The 15,843-nt window shown below is 42.9% G+C and overlaps 1 long non-coding RNA gene across 1 annotated transcript; it reads left to right on the forward strand.

Annotated features, from left to right (window-relative positions):
• Window positions 1-2,046: 2,046 nt before the first annotated feature.
• On the forward strand, window positions 2,047-12,541 carry LOC120370560. The gene is made up of 3 exons (XR_005583800.1): window positions 2,047-2,171; window positions 9,534-9,609; window positions 12,359-12,541. It is a non-coding gene; the product is annotated as an uncharacterized LOC120370560 (long non-coding RNA).
• Window positions 12,542-15,843: the final 3,302 nt, after the last annotated feature.

Genomic DNA, 15,843 nt, shown 5'->3' on the forward strand with positions numbered 1-15,843 from the left:
GTATAAATTCCATTTCATAACAGCAATACTACTCTGAGGGCAGCTCATTTGAGGGGGATTATGATATTTCTTGGGTGGTAAAACCCACTTGGTCTTATTACACAACTCAAGGCTTGCTATGCAGACAATTGCCTATAAATGCACGGCCTGGTGCGTGTTAATGCATAATTATATTTTCTGTTTTGTTTTCATGGCTTCAGGTAGCATGACAAGCCTTTTCCCCAGGAACATAGTTTGGGAAATTGTTCCCCTTTTCTTGGCAGACTGTCTTCTTTCTAGTTTGGCAGTTAAAATACTTTAGATGTTCTGTAGCAGATCTATGGGAATATCCTTTTCTTCACACATGGACTAGAAGGCTTTACTATGCAAAAAATATCTTATTTGCTGAGTGTGAGAGAGAAGTTCCTCTGCCTTATTGAAATGCAGAAGTATGTGAAGATAGGCCAAACTGTTTCAATTTGGGGGCCTAAATTAGATATTCAAAGGCATATGGGTACTTAACTCCCACTGAATACTTTTGAAGATCTGGCTATAAATCATAGAATATCAGGCTTGGAAGGGACCTCAGGAGGTCATCTAGTCCAACCCCCTGCTCAAAGCAAGACCAATCCCCAACTAAATCATCCCAGCCAGGCCTTTGTCAAGCCGGGCCTTAAAAACCTCTAAGGAAGGAGATTCCACCACCTCCCTAGGTAACCCATTCCAGTGCTTCACCACCCTCCTAGTGAAAAAGTTTTTCCTAATATCCAACCTAAATCTCCCCCACTGCAACTTGAGACCACATTTAGTTCCTTAAATAAGGCCCCAATTCGGATCAGCACTGAGGCACTTTCCTGAAAAGAGATGCATTAGTGAAGCAGGCCCTTAGTGAGCTGAGTTTCAGAGATGTTGAACAAATTACTTCTGTGGGAGCTACAGGTTCTCAGCCCCGTTAGGTAGGTCTACACTGCAGTGCAATTAGATACCTGCCATTGGCTTGTGCCAGGGGACTGAGGCTTGGGGTAAAGGCTGTTTAATTGTGGTTTAGATGTCAGGCTTGGCAGCCTGAGCTCTGGAACCCACCCACCTCTCAGGGTCCTAGCATTTGGGCACCAGTCCAAGCCTGACCACCTACACCATAATTAATCAGCCCCTTAACCTGAGCCTCATAAACCCGAGTCAGCTGGCATGAGTCAGATACAGGGTAGACATACCTCTAAGAAAACAGGCCACTTATTCAGCTGGCTAAATATGGATTTTGGTGCCTAGTTTAGGCACATAAGTCTGAGACTTTTGGCCACAGTGTATTGAGTGCTCTCTAATGATCGCTCTAATTACAGTGAATATTAGTTCAGGAAATCCTATTGGGCTGTATCCCCTGGAATCTTTAACAAAAAGTTGGAAATGTCTATGCCTGAGAGTGGAAAAGTATAGCATTGTTTATCATGAGCAAAAAATCTTGATGTTTCTGTTCCTACTTTCAGGGTCTGTCCCAGGGTCTAACTGATTGCCATATTTGGGGTTGGGAAGGAATCTTTCCCCAGGTCAGATTGGCAGAGAATTTGGGGAGTTTTCACCTTCCTCTGCAGTATGGGGATGGGTCACGTGCTGGGTTGAGCTCCAGTAAGTGGTGGATTCTCTGTAACTTGGTAAACCATGATTTGAGGACTTCAGTAACTCAGCCAGAAGTTAGGGGTCTATTACAGAAGTGGGTGGATGAGGTTCTATGGCCTACAATGTACAGGAGGTCAGACTAGGTGATCATGATGATCCCTTTTGGCCTTAATGACTCATTGGAATATTCTGAAAGTGGGAGTTAATCCCCATTTTATTATAATCCCAGGACTGCTGCTCACCTGTGCTGTGTATATCCACTTAGACCTGCTGAGCAACACAACACAGTGATGTGCTGACAATATGCTCTGTGAGGAGGTGGCAGATTATTCATTCTCTGATAAAGTAGGTCCCTCATCCCTGCCTTACTGACCCCACCAAACCAAATGGTGGTGTGAGGTTTTTGAGCTAAATCCCAGTAGGGGGTTAATAGTCCCAGCTGAGAGGGCCTCTCTGAGCTGAGGCCATCAGACAGATGCAGCTGAACTGAGTTGGCCTGGTAAAGGGAGCGGCTTGCTCCCCAGCAGAGAGAGCTGTGCAGCTGCCTCAAGTGGAGATTACAGGCTGTAAAGCTGCAGGTAAGGAATATGCTCAGAGACTTTGCTGGTATCTGATATTATGGTTGAATAGGAGCTATGTAAATCAGCTGGAAGCCTCTCTGAGTATGGTGCCTTCCAAATGTGCTTTAATTCAGGGTTAGGAAAGCTTCACTGGTGGCATTCTTAGCATAGTCTCTGAATAAAGCAGCTGATTTAAGAGAGAAGCCTGACATCACCTTCATACCTTTTTCTTTTGGTCTCTGAGGGAAAAATCCTTCTGAGTCTTGGATGCTGAGAGTGGGACACTAGCAAGCACCCATGCATGTTTCTCCTCCTCCATCTTCTCTGCATCCCCAGTTTGGGTGGTGCTCAGAAAGGGGTTGAATGCCTTCCCCTAGGCTGCAGTTCATATACTGCCTCCTGTAGGGGCTGAGTAGAGAGAGGGTTTAAGAGCCTTCTTCTGAAAAGTTGATGCTTGTCACAATCTTTGGTCATGGGGGGGACAGCCTGAGATGAAAATCTTGGAAACTCTTGCCATTGGTTTCTGGATGAGTATTGCTCTGGAGACAAGTAGAACTAGGTAGTAGTTGTGGGAGACTAGGGAGGTTTTGTGGTGGCAGATGGGAGACCTCATCAAAGCACAGTGTTGAATGAAATAATCTCCAGCTATAATTTTGCCATTGGTGTCCTTACTGGATTTTGTAAACTAAGGAGGGATAGTCCTGGTCTCTAGGTAGATGAAAGATTTCTCATGAAATCTTAGGTGCTGCAGGAATCTGTGTTAATAATGACTCAGAATTGGTGCTCTTCTCTCAGGGTATGGCTACACTATGAAATTAGGTCGATTTAATATGTCGAGTTTTTAGAAATCGATTTGATACAGTTGATTGTGTGTGTCCCCACAAAGTGCATTAAGTCGGCAGTGTGCGTCCACAGTACCGAGGCTAGCATCGACTTTCGGAGCATTGCACTGTGGTAGCTATACCACAGTTCCCTCAGTCTCCACTGCCTACTGGAATTGTGGGTTGAGCTCCGAATGCCTGATGGGGCAAAAACATTGTCACGGGTGGTTCTAGGTACTTGTCATCAGGCCCCCCTCCCTTTCTTCCTCCCTCCGTGAAAGCAACAGCAAAAAATCATTTCTCGCCTTTTTTCCTGGGTTATCTATGCAGATGACATACCATGGCAAGCATGAAGCTCACTCAGCTTACTGTCCCCGTACTTCTCCTGGGTGCTGCTGACAGATGCAGTACTGCATTGCTACACAGCAGCAGCTTCTTGCCGTTGCAAGTTAGCAAAGACACTTAGCAGTCGTATTGCTCAGCATATTGGGAGCATCTGGGCAGACATGGGTGCTCCTGGCTGGCCTCACTGAGGTTGGTCGGGGGCGCCTGGACATAAATGGGAGTGACTCCAGGTCATTCTCTTCTTTAAGTTTCGTCTAATGGAGATTCAGTCCTGCCTGGAAGATCATGCCAGCTGGAGGCTTTTGCCTCAGGCTGCTCTCCCAGCAGGCAGCACCGCGCGGTCGCACCCCAGCCTACCCCTTGCTCCCATGGCTCATGAAGCCTGGACAGGAGTAAGGAGCAGTTCAACTATAGGCTGAGCAAGTGCAGAATGGTGGTAGAATGTGCATTTGGATGTTTAAAAGTGTGCTGGCGCAGTTATTGACTTGGTTAGACCTCAGCGAAACCAATATTCCCATTCTTATTACTGCTTGCTGTGTGCTCCACAATATCTGTGAGAGTAAGGGGGAAATGTTTATGGCAGGGTGGGAGGTTGAGGCAAATCGCCTGGCCACTGATTATGCGCAGCCAGACACCAGGGCGGTTAGAAGAGCACAGCAGGGTGCGCTGCGCATCAGAGAAGCTTTGAAAACCAGTTTCATGACTGGCCAGGCTATGGTGTGAAAGTTCTGTTTGTTTCTCCTTGATGAAAACCTGCCCCCTTGGTTCACTCTACTTCCCTGTAAGCTAAGCGCCCTCCCCTCCTCGCTTTGATCACTGCTTGCAGAGGCAAAAAAGTCATTGTTTCAAATTCATGCATTCTTTATTAATTCGTCACACAAATAGGGGGATAACTGCAAAGGTAGCCTGGGAGGGGTGGGGGAGGAGGGAAGCACTGGGTGGGGTGGTAGAGAAGGGAAGGACAAGGCCACACTGCACTTCAAAACTTTATTGAATGCCAGCTTTCTGATGCTTGGGCAGTCCTCTGGGGTGGAGTGGTTGGGTGCCTGGAGGCCCCCCCCACACAGTGTTCTTGGGCATCTGGGTGAGGAGGCTATGGAGCTTGGGGAGGAGGGCGGTTGGTTACACAGGCGCTGCAGCGGCGGTCTGTGCTCCTGCTGTCTTTCCTGCAGCTCAGCCATATGCCGGAGCATATCAGTTTGATCTTCCAGTAGCTTAAGCATTGCTTCCTGCCTCCTCTCATCAAGCTGATGCCACCTATCATCATGATCCCGCCACCTCTCCTCTTGCTCCTGCCACCTGTCCTCTCATACGTCCCTCCTGTCCTCGCATTCATTTTGTGCTTTCCTGCACTCTGACATGGTCTGCCTCCACACATTCTGCTGGGCTCTTTCAGTGAGGGAGGACTGCATGAGCTCAGAGAACATTTCATCGCAAGTGCAGTTTTTTTGCCTTCTAATCTTCGCTAGCCTCTGGGACGGAGATGATATGGGGAATGTTGAAACATTTGCAGCTGTGGGAGGAAAAAAAAGGGAGAACACATTTTAGAGAACAATGGGTAGACTCTTTCACAGTGAACCAAGCTGTTAACATTACATAGCACGTGTGCTTTCTTTACAAGGTCGCATTTTGCCTCTTATATTGAGGGCCTGCCGGTTTGGTGTGAGAGATCACACACGCAGGACTGGCGGGCAACAGAATTTGGCTTGCAGGCAGCCATGGTAAGCCACAGTCTTTTGGCTTCTTTAACCTTCATAACACGTGGGAATGGTTTCAAACAGCCGTGCCCTCATTTCACATACCAAGCACCTGTTGGGTTGGCTATTTAAAATGGGTTGGCCATTTAAAAGGAGGGGCTGTGGTTTTCGGGTTAAAGTGCAGCACAAACCCAACCAACCCCCCCTCCCCCAATTCTCTGGGATGATTGCTTCACCCCCTCTCCCCCCACTAACAGTCTTTGGGAGTATATCCAGGAGAGCTTCATTGAGATGTCCCTGGAGGATTTCCACTCCATCCCCATACACGTTAACAGACTTTTCCAGTAGCTGTACTGGCTGTGAATGCATCCCAAGTCTTCAGGGCAAATTAATCATGCTTTTAAACCATGTATTATATTTACAAAGGTACACTCACCAGAGGTCCCTTCTCCGCCTTCTAGGTCCGGGAGCCTGCCTTCGGTGGGTTGGGAGGTTACTAGATTCAGGGTGAAAAACAGTTCCTGGCTGTCAGAGAAAACAGTTTCTCCGCTTGCTTGCTGTGCGCTATCTTCCTTGTCCCCAAAATTCGCATCCCTGTTGTGTGAGAATCCATTGACTGAGTCCACACACAGGGCTGGGGTAGTTGTAGGAGCACCTCCTAGAATGGCATGCAGCTCATCATAGAAGCAGTATGTCTGGGGCTCTGACCCAGAGCGGCTGTTTGCCTCTCTGGTTCTTTGGTAGGCTTGCCTGAGCTCCTTAAATTTCATGCAGCACTGCTGCGGGTCCCTGTTATAGCCTCTGTCTTTCATGTTTTGGCATTTTGTCTTTTGGAATGGAGTTCTGATAGCATGGATTCCTCTCCCTATACAGTACCTCCCATTCAGTCCATACTGGAGCTCTTTTGCGATTCTGGGACTCCATGGTCACCTGTGCTGATGAGATCTGCACAGCCACCTCTGAGCTTGTCACGCTGGCCAAACAGGAAATGAAATTCAAAAGTTCACGGGGCTTTTCCTGTCTACCTGGCCAGTGCATCTGAGTTGAGTGTGCTGTCCAGAGCGGTCACAATGGAGCACTCTGGGATAGCTCCCGGAGGCCAATACCATCAAATTGCATCCACACTACCCCAAATTTGACCTAGCAAGGTTGATTTCAGTGCTAATCCCCTTGTTGGGGAGGAGTACAGAAATCGATTTTAAGAGCCCTTTAAGTCGACAAAAATGGCTTAGTCGTGTGGATGGGTGCAGGGTTAAATCGATTTAATGCTGCTAAATTCGACCTAAACGTATAGTGTAGACCAGGGCTCAGAGTCAGTAGAGACCCAATATCCTAATATATAGTACTGTGGAGCTTGCTACGTATGTAAAATTAAGGTCCTGGGTATGCTATCCTAGTTGTAAATTCCTGGTGTACTGGTCAAATTCTAACATGGGTTACATTCTGCTGCCTTACATTCTTCTCTCTGGTTTCCAGCACTTTTTATATGCATTAGTGAATCAGTTCTCACACTGTCCCGAGATGTACTTTAGTATAAATATTCGTGATTTACAAATGAGAGGAAACTTAGATAGGTTAGGTGACCTGCCAAAGGTCACACAGGAAGTCTGGGGCACAGCCAGGAATATAGTCCAGAATGTGTGATTCCTAGTTATTTTTTTTTAGTCACAAGAATAACCTTTTCCATTCTAACAATAAATATACATTGCAAACCAGACCGATGTGCTACTTATTAATAACAAAGCAGTCTAAATGGCAGGTAAACTGTTAATTTCACAGTGTTTGCAGACATCGAGGGCTATGACAAACTGAACACAATCTTAAGAAAAATGGTAGGAAATAGCTTGTGCACTTGGTTTCTTAAATGCAGAGGGAAATGTCATTCTTGCAGGTTCATCCTTTTTCATTTGATTATTGCTCATGCAAATTGCCAGAAGTGAATGCACAGATCTGCACTGCAGCTCTTGAAGTTGGCACAAACAGTACATTTTTTTGCAGATCCATTTTTCTAATTTAACCCTCTAATGTAGTGTGTGCTATTTCCTCACAGGCAAACTTTTTGCATTTTAGGTGCCAAAGATTGATGGGCAGAGTCTACTCTCCCTTAAGTCTTGTGCAACCCCTTTTGCGTGTATCAGACAGGAAGGGGAACCAAATTTAATCCTTGGGGGAGTGCCCATTTTTTGGGACGATGGAGGCTATATTTGGGGAGAAGTCATCTATGGCTTCTTAAATCTCTTCAGACCTGGTTAGAGTAAAGACAAAGGACTCAGCACTTCAGCAGAAAATGTTTAATACTGGATCAGTTTGCTTCTCTCCTGTAGCAAAAGACAATTATAAGAGAAGAGAATATGGGGAGGAAGGCAGGGAGGAAAAACATGCTATGGAATTATTGAGTTGAACAACAATATCTTCTCCTGCACTTCACAGGAAGGATTGGAGAGAGTTTGACATTTTAATATTTTCTAAATTACTCTGCAACATGTTTTCTGATAAATTTAATCTGGTGCCTCTTCCAAACTGATAGTTCATCCAAGAATGTTTGGGCAAATATGTTATTAAGCTTGTAATTCATATTTAGCAAGTTATATATTTCAGAATATTAAAAGGAAAGACATCTTAATTTCCAGGATTAAAGGAATGGGTCTCATTACCAGTGCATGTTATTGTTTTACCTCCAAAACTCCATTTTTTCACTTGATTTGCATGTTTAATCCTCCATGTGGTTCTGGCTAAACTTGATGCCGTGGATGGGCAATATGGATAAAGAGCTTTTCAAATCTGGAGGTGAAATTCTGATCCCATTGAAGTCAATGGCAAAACTCCTATTGACTTCAGAGGAGCCAGGATTTGACTGTAGGTCATTAGTTTAAACCACCCCAGGTTGGTAGTGACTGAAGGTTGTTGCTAGCTGATGGCTCTTTGGTATCCTGTGTGAAATGAGCTGGCCAGACTCAGCCCAGTTCCCAGCAGGTCAGAGCACATCACAGACAATACCTCAAGTGGCCCATTTTCTAGCAGCCTCAGTAGAGAGGCTAAGGACTGGCTGGACCGCTGAAGTCAAACTGCCTTCACCTACTGCTCTGATCAGTTGAGGGTGGAGGCATGATAGTGACATAGTATCAAGCCAGCCCTACTGCTGCCCAGGCTATACGTTTTCTGTGACTAAACAGAGGACTCTGTCGGGACATCAATTTGATACCTTTCATGAGCACTAAAGTCAGATACTGGTGTGTCAACATCAGAGTAAAGAAAAACTGACTTCCCCAATATCCGATCTAAACAAGTAATCGACATGCTTGCTCCGCCTGGCACTCCTGTGCTGATGTCCTTCTTATACAGATCTCCAATAAGGATTTGAAATTCAGCAGCTGAAGAGGAGGCGAATATTAGAAGATCAGTTGAAAGACTAGACCCTTTAAAAATCAATCTGCCCTGTACCAATTTATGCTGTTGGTGGAAAAGTTGTGTCCCTGTCAAATGAATACACGATAAAGGAATAAATGCACAGATAGGCAGTACAGCGAAGGGATGCCATTAACATGTTGATGTGGGATGGAATGGAACCAGGAGCCCACTGAGTGTAGATAACAAGAGGGAGGTTGCATTTACTTGTGTTTCAGACTGATCCTAAATGCGAGTTGAGAGTGCTCAGCACTGTGCAGCATTGGATCCTAGGTATCCAGAGCCAAACACAGTAGCAAAGCTGCTGTAGTCACTGAATTACAGAATAAAATAGAGCAGAAGCGCCCCACATGTATCCACCCGAATTAACCTTTCCTTCTGTCTGTTCAGTCTTTTGTCTTTGAGCCAGACACATTGTATGTCTTTGTCTAGCGCACATCCTTTATTTATACTGTAGCCCTAACACTGTTAATCTGTTCAATAATTTATCAGACAGCTGACCTTAACATTAGCTGAGCTATTGAACAAACATCACAGAGTGTTAAATTTAGTGTAGGTATGGAGTCTGAGACCCCTTAGAGTCCATCAGCGCCACTAAATGCACAAATGGAACGCAGGGGACTAGCGCACGTGTGCTGCAAAAAAATCACTCCTTGTCTTCTAAGATTATCTGATTGATAAACATTTTAAATCACAGTCCGATGAAAGGGGGGGGACACCACTTTTTGTCCAATTGTCTCCTCTTTCACAATTATGGCTAAAGGGATAATGTTCACACACAGACCCTGTTTAAGCACTCTGTTACTAAGGAAACACACTTGTCAAGTGGGAACCATGAAGGAATAATGGTGATTTATTTAGAAAAGAAAAGGTTTGTCATTTTAAGCTTACTACTACGAAATTGCTTTTTGATTACCTTCAAGTTTATTGCATTGTCTTGTCACAATAAACTATGGAAACATGTGGAAAGGTTAATAATTGTGGACTCTGTTCTTGTCAGTTCCTCTGTGGAAGATCACACAGTAGGCATGTGCATCTAGTTGACCAGGAGAAGTTTCAGAATAATGGGAACACAATTCTGTTTTTTTTAATTTTATTTATTAATTTGCTAGGATGCCTCTAAAGTGGCTCAGCTGTGACAGACTTGCTGACACACTCCATGATGGACTCAATGGGTTGTTACCAAAGGTAGGTGAGCTTATTGAGAGAGGAACCTGGTGAAGAGACTGGCCCCTTGGTCATCTGGAGAACTATCTCTTATCAGACTGGGGGAAAGGGAAGGGTCTGGAGAGGATGGGGGAAGAAGCAGGGAAAGGATCAGTAAGTTTGAAAGAGCTTCATGTTTAAAGGAGCCAGACTATACTGGGCTTATCTGAACCCAACCACTTGTGGTTCCACATTAGTTTTTCTGCCTTTATATTTTTTCAGGTGCTGAGCTAAAGCCCTTTGAAATCAATAGAAAACCTCCCATTGATTGCATTGGGCTTGGATCATGGGCATGTAATGTGCTTTTGTCAAGATGCTTCTTAAGATTAAAAATAGAAGTTAACGTTAGACTATCTGATGTAGACAGGGCCGGCTCCAGACCCCAGCGCGCCAAGCGCGCGCTTGGGGCGGCATTTTGCCGGCAGGGTGGCAGGCGGCTCCGGCGGACCTTCCGCAGTCATGCCTGCGGGAGGTCCACCAGAGCCGCGGGACCAGCGGAACCTCCACAGGCACGTCTGCAGGAGATCCCCCGGAGTCGGGGGACCGGCAACCGCCAGAGCGCTCCCCGTGGCGCGCCGCCCTGCTTGGGGCGGCGGGATTCCTAGATCCGCCCCTGGATGTAGATACTTCATCTATTTCTCGGCAAGGTGGATATTCATCAGGAAGTACTACGTGCACGTTCTCTTGTAGGCTGTCCAAAAATGGAGAGATTTAAAATATGCTGGGAGAAAAAGAGCCATAGATTAAAAATGTTTCTTAATTCAGGGAATGTGCCTTGCGTAGAGACATTTGGGAATTTTTCAATGAAACATTTTTTCATTGAAAAATGCTGATTGATTAAAATTGAAACTTTTTGTGGGAAGGGCTTGGTTTTAATGAATTTCCCATTTAAAAAAAGAGTTCTAAGTTGTTAAGAACTTCCCATGTCAACATTTTCAAAATGAAAAGTTCTGATTTTCTTTTGTTTGAAAGAACTTTTGATTTCAAAATGTAATTTACAGTAAAAAATTAAATTAAAAAATGGTTCCATTTGAAATAAAACATTTCAATCATTTTGAAATGGAGTGTTTCCATAGAGACCTGAAGTTAAAACTTTTTTGGTTCACAAAATTTTTTGGGAATTTTTTTGGTCCTGATTTAAAATGGGGGAAAATGTTCACAATCTTGAAAATTATTCTCAATGGGAAAACCATTTTTCCCACCCAGCTCTAGCCCCTCCCAAAGGCTATCAATTTACAGGAGTTTCCTTTCATGCTTTCCAGAAGAAGTCTGGATGGTGAGATAAGGAATATATTTCCTTCCTTATGTCTGTCCTTAATCTCTTCCTCGAAGGCACCACTGGCCTTGGATTTAACTGGAAAATGAATAATACAGGAATAAAGGATGCAACATAAACTATTTATGACAAATTAAAAACTCATCCCTAGGATCATTTAAATTACAAGAACATGGGCTCCACCTGTTATGCTTTGCACTGGAGTGGACTTCTGATGAATTCTTTATCGGTGCAAGTAATTTTAATTAACTATAAATATGTAAACACACAGAGAACAAATTAATCACAACATATTAAGCATTTTGTATTGTAATTATGCTCAATTTAATATTTTGTGTTAAAATCACATTGACTAGCAATTAATTAATGTATTCATTCCATTGTATTGTTGCATGCATATTAGTACAATATTATTAAGGACCTATAAGTGGAAACATTACTCATTGGACAGTAGTTTGTATACAGTCGTTTAATCACTGCGAGGTACCAGTATGTCTTTGTAATGTGAGGACATGTAAAGGTGTTCTAGGAAGTTCTATGCTGTGTCATCCTGTTCTTTTGGCACCCTGTTCTTCCCTGCTTGGTCTAGGTGCTACTGCAGGATTCAGTTTAAAAGGGACTTCACATGGACCAGAACTTTAAAGCTTTCAAACTTCGGTGCCTAAAATTAGGCACCCAAATCTGTATTTAGGCACTTAAATATGGGGCCTGGTTTTCACACAGTGAGAGCTACAGGTACTCAGCACTTCTGAAGATCATAGCATTTAATTGGATGCCTAAATATAGCTTTACCAGACCCTAATTTTAGGGACCGAGGTATAAGAAGTTGTCCTTTGTACTGAAGAAGCTGTTTTATTTAACATTTCCAGTGATAAAAGCCCACCCAAAAGCTTAACTGGTTTTCCAATTTACAAAAGATTTGTCACAGGTCCATTTCCAAAGAGACGTGATGGAAGCCCTACCATACAGATATTTAGAACAAAACACTAGCAAATGATTTTCTGATTATTATTATTATTACTTCTACAGTGGTAGCAATAAAAACATAAGAAATCAATATATAAAGGATGGACAAATGAGGAAGTAAATGTCAATGACTATAAGTTACAAATTAAAAAAATGTAAGTGATAAGGGAAGCTAAAGGAATCAATCAGCTATCAATGGCCTATATGGTTAAAGACAATAAGGAAACATATTAGGAAAAAACATATTAGGAACCAAAAAATCCCTTGGGTTAGGCATAGGTCCACTGCTAGATGCAGATGGTACAATTGTAAATAGTGGTGTAGCAAAGGCAGAAGTGTTCAAAAGATATTTCTGTTCTGTATTTGGAACAAAGCAGGAGGATGTGTCCATCCCATATGATGCTGAGGATAGAACAGAAAGTTTACTATCTGTAACAAAAGAGGATGTGAAATGGAATCTGCTAAAATTAAACATTTTCAAATCAACAGGCCCAGATAATTTGCACCCAGAAGCCTTAAATGAACTAGCTGAGGAGTACTCTGAGCCACTAAAGTTAATCTTTAACAAATCTTGGAACACTGGGAAAATCCAATGGATTGGAGGACTGGCAGTGGAGCTCCAATATCTAAAAAGAATGACCCAAAGAACTATAAACTGGTTAGCCTGACATTGATCCCATGTAAAATAATTTCTTCAAGACTCAAAGAAAGAATTAGAAACTAAACATATAATTAATTCCAGTCAGCATGGTTTCCTGGAAGGTAAGTCTCGTCAAACCAACCCATTGTCTTTTTCTGAAAGGATTACAGGTCTTGTTAATAAGGTAACTGTGCTGGTATTGTATACTTGGATTTCTCTAAGGCATTTGACTTAGCACATCCTGACACTTTGATTAAAAACTTGCATTAGATGGCATTAACAGCATACATACAAGATGGATTAAAATGGTTTATAGACAGATCAGAAAACGTAATTGTTAATGGGAAGATATCAATGTATGAAGCTGTTTCTAGTGGGATTCCCCAGAGATCAGTTATTGGGCCAACATTATCTAATATTTTTATCAACAATCTAGCTGATGATGTAAATCTTTGCCGTTAAAGTTTGCAGATGACACAAAGATTGGTGATATAGTAAATAAAGAGAGGACAGGTTATCGTTAGAGTGATCTAAATCACCTGTTTATATGGTTCCAATCCAACAAAATGCATTTTAATACAACTGCCTGCCAGGTAATAAATCTGGGAACATAGGTGGGATACACTTTCTGGGATACAGTAGAGAGGTCCCACCCCTGGTCTGACAGCCTCTGTGCTATTGGGAAGGATGAAAGTCTTGAGGAAGGAGAACATCAAACTGAAGCGAAAGGAAATGATCCCATAATTGAGACCCCCCCCCTTCCAGAGGATGTCATGGTATCCTCTTGCACTTCTCCAAGGGAGGGAATCCTAGTTATTAGGGAGAGACAAGTAATAGTAATGGGGGATTCGATCATTAGACATATAGATAACTGCCAAGTATCAGAGGGGTAGCCGTGTTAGTCTGGATCTGTAAAAAGCAACAGAGAGTCCTGTGGCACCTTTAAGACTAACAGATGTATTGGAGCATAAACTTTCGAGGGTGAATTCACCACAAAAGCTTATGCTCCAATACATCTGTTAGTGTTAAAAGTGCCATAGGACTCTCTGTTGCTTTTTATAGATAACTCTGTGTGTGATGACTGGGAGAACAGCAGGGTGAATTGCCTACTGGCTACAAAGTTTGTGGATCTCTTCAGACATCTAGGCAGACTCATGTGCAGTGCTAGGGAGGAGCCAGTGGTTTTGGTACATGTAGGTACCTAGGACATAAGGAAAGATAGAGGTCCTGGAGGGCAAATTTAGGTTACTTGGAAAGAGATTAAAGTCCAGGATGTCCATGTTGGCATTCTCTGAAATGCTTCCAGTTCTACATGCAGGGCCAATTAGGCAGAACTGCAGGCTCTCAATGCATGGATGAAGCAATGGTGTAGGGAGGAGGGTTTTAGGTTTTTTAGGAACTAGGGAACCTTTTGGGAAAGGAGGAGCCTATACAGGAAGGATGGGTTCTACCTAAATCAAAACAGAACCAGATTGCTGGCATGTAAAATTAAAAAAGGTTGTAGATGAGTTTTTAAAGCAAGGGGGGGGAAGTTTTCAAACTAAGGGGCTGGGGGGAAAGCTGATAGGTGTGGTGGATCTTATGGTTCAGACAGAGATGTCCCACAGGGGAGGATCTATTAACTGGGATTCTCTATATTCTAGTAAACAGGAGAGGATAGAAGTTAATAAAGTTCAGGTAGGAACTGAAGAAAAACAGTCAAATGAAAAAGAGTACCATTCAATTATGTCACATGAAGACAGACAACTAAAAAATTGACAGATTTTATAAGTACCTTGTATGCAAATGCTAGAAGTCTAAATACTAAAGACGAGTGAACGTGAGTGCCTGGTATTAAATGAGGATATTGATAAAATAGGCATCACAGAAACTTGATGGAAGATGACAATCAATAGGATACTGTAATACAAGGGTAAAAAATATATAGGAATGACAGAATATGTCATGCTGGTCGGGGAGTGGCACTATATGTGAAAGAAAGCATAGAGTCAAATATACTAGAAATCTTAAATGAATCAAACTGTACCATAGAATCTCTATGGATAGAAATTCCATGCTTGAATAATATGAGTATAACAGTAGGAATATACTACTGACCACCTGACCAGGCTGGTGATTGTGAAATGCTCAGGGATATTAGAGAGGCTATAAAACTAGAAAACACAACAACGAAGGATTTAACTATCCCCATATTCACTGGGTACACATCACTTCTTGATGGGACGCAGATACAGTTTCTAGACACCATTACGCAGGTTTCAGAGTGGTAGCCATGTTAGTCTGTATCAGCAAAAACAACAAGGAATCCTTGTGGTACCTTAGAGACTAACAAATTTATTTGGGCATAAGCTTTTGTGGGCTATAACCCACTTCATCAGATGCATGGAGTGGAAAATACAGTCAGCAGGTATAAAAATACAGCACATGGAAAGATGGGAGTTGCCTTACCAAGTGGGGAGGCCAATTCAGTGAGGGTGGAAGTGGCCCATTCCCAGCAGTAGACAAGAAGGGGTGAATATCAACAGAGGGAAAATTACTTTCACTACAAAAAATACTAACTATGGTATGTAACCAATCATTTAAATTAGCCTTTGTACCAGATGATTGGCAGATAGCTAATGTGACACCAATTTTTAAAAAAGGCTCCAGAGACTATCCTGGCAAATACAGGCCAGTAAGCCTAACTTCAGTACCAGGCGAATTGGTTGAAACTAAGAACAGAATTATCAGACATGTAGATGAATCTGATTTGTTGGGGAAGAATCAATACTGCTTTTGTAAAGGGAAATCGTGCCTCACCAATCTACTGGAATTCTTTGAGGACGTCAACAAACATATGAATAAGGGTGATATAGTGTACTTAGACTTTCAGAAGGCCTTTGACAAGGTCCCTCACCAAAGGCTCTTAAGCAAACTAAGCAGTCATGGGATAAGAGGGAAGATCCTCTCATGGATCAGTAACTGGTTAAAAGATAGGAAACAAAGGGTAGGAATAAATGTCCCGTTTTCACAATGAAGAGAGGTAAACAGTGTTGACCCCAGGGCGTCTGTATTGGGACCAGTGCTGTTCAATGTATTAATAAATTAGATGGAAAAAAGGATAAATGGGGAGGTAGCAGAGTTTCCAGATGATAGAAAATTACTCAAGATAGTTAAGTCCAAAGCAGACTGCAAAGAGTTACAAAAAATTTTCACAAAACTGGGTGACTGGGCAACAAAATGGCCTTGAATACTACGCGCAGTTCTGGTCACCCCATCTCAAAAAAGATATATTAGAAGACAGTAAAAAGGCTGGGACTGTTCAGCTTGGAAAAGAGATGACTAAGTGGGGGAG

The sequence above is a fragment of the Mauremys reevesii genome, linkage group 8, assembly GCF_016161935.1.
Source record: "Mauremys reevesii isolate NIE-2019 linkage group 8, ASM1616193v1, whole genome shotgun sequence".
NCBI lineage: Eukaryota > Metazoa > Chordata > Testudines > Geoemydidae > Mauremys > Mauremys reevesii.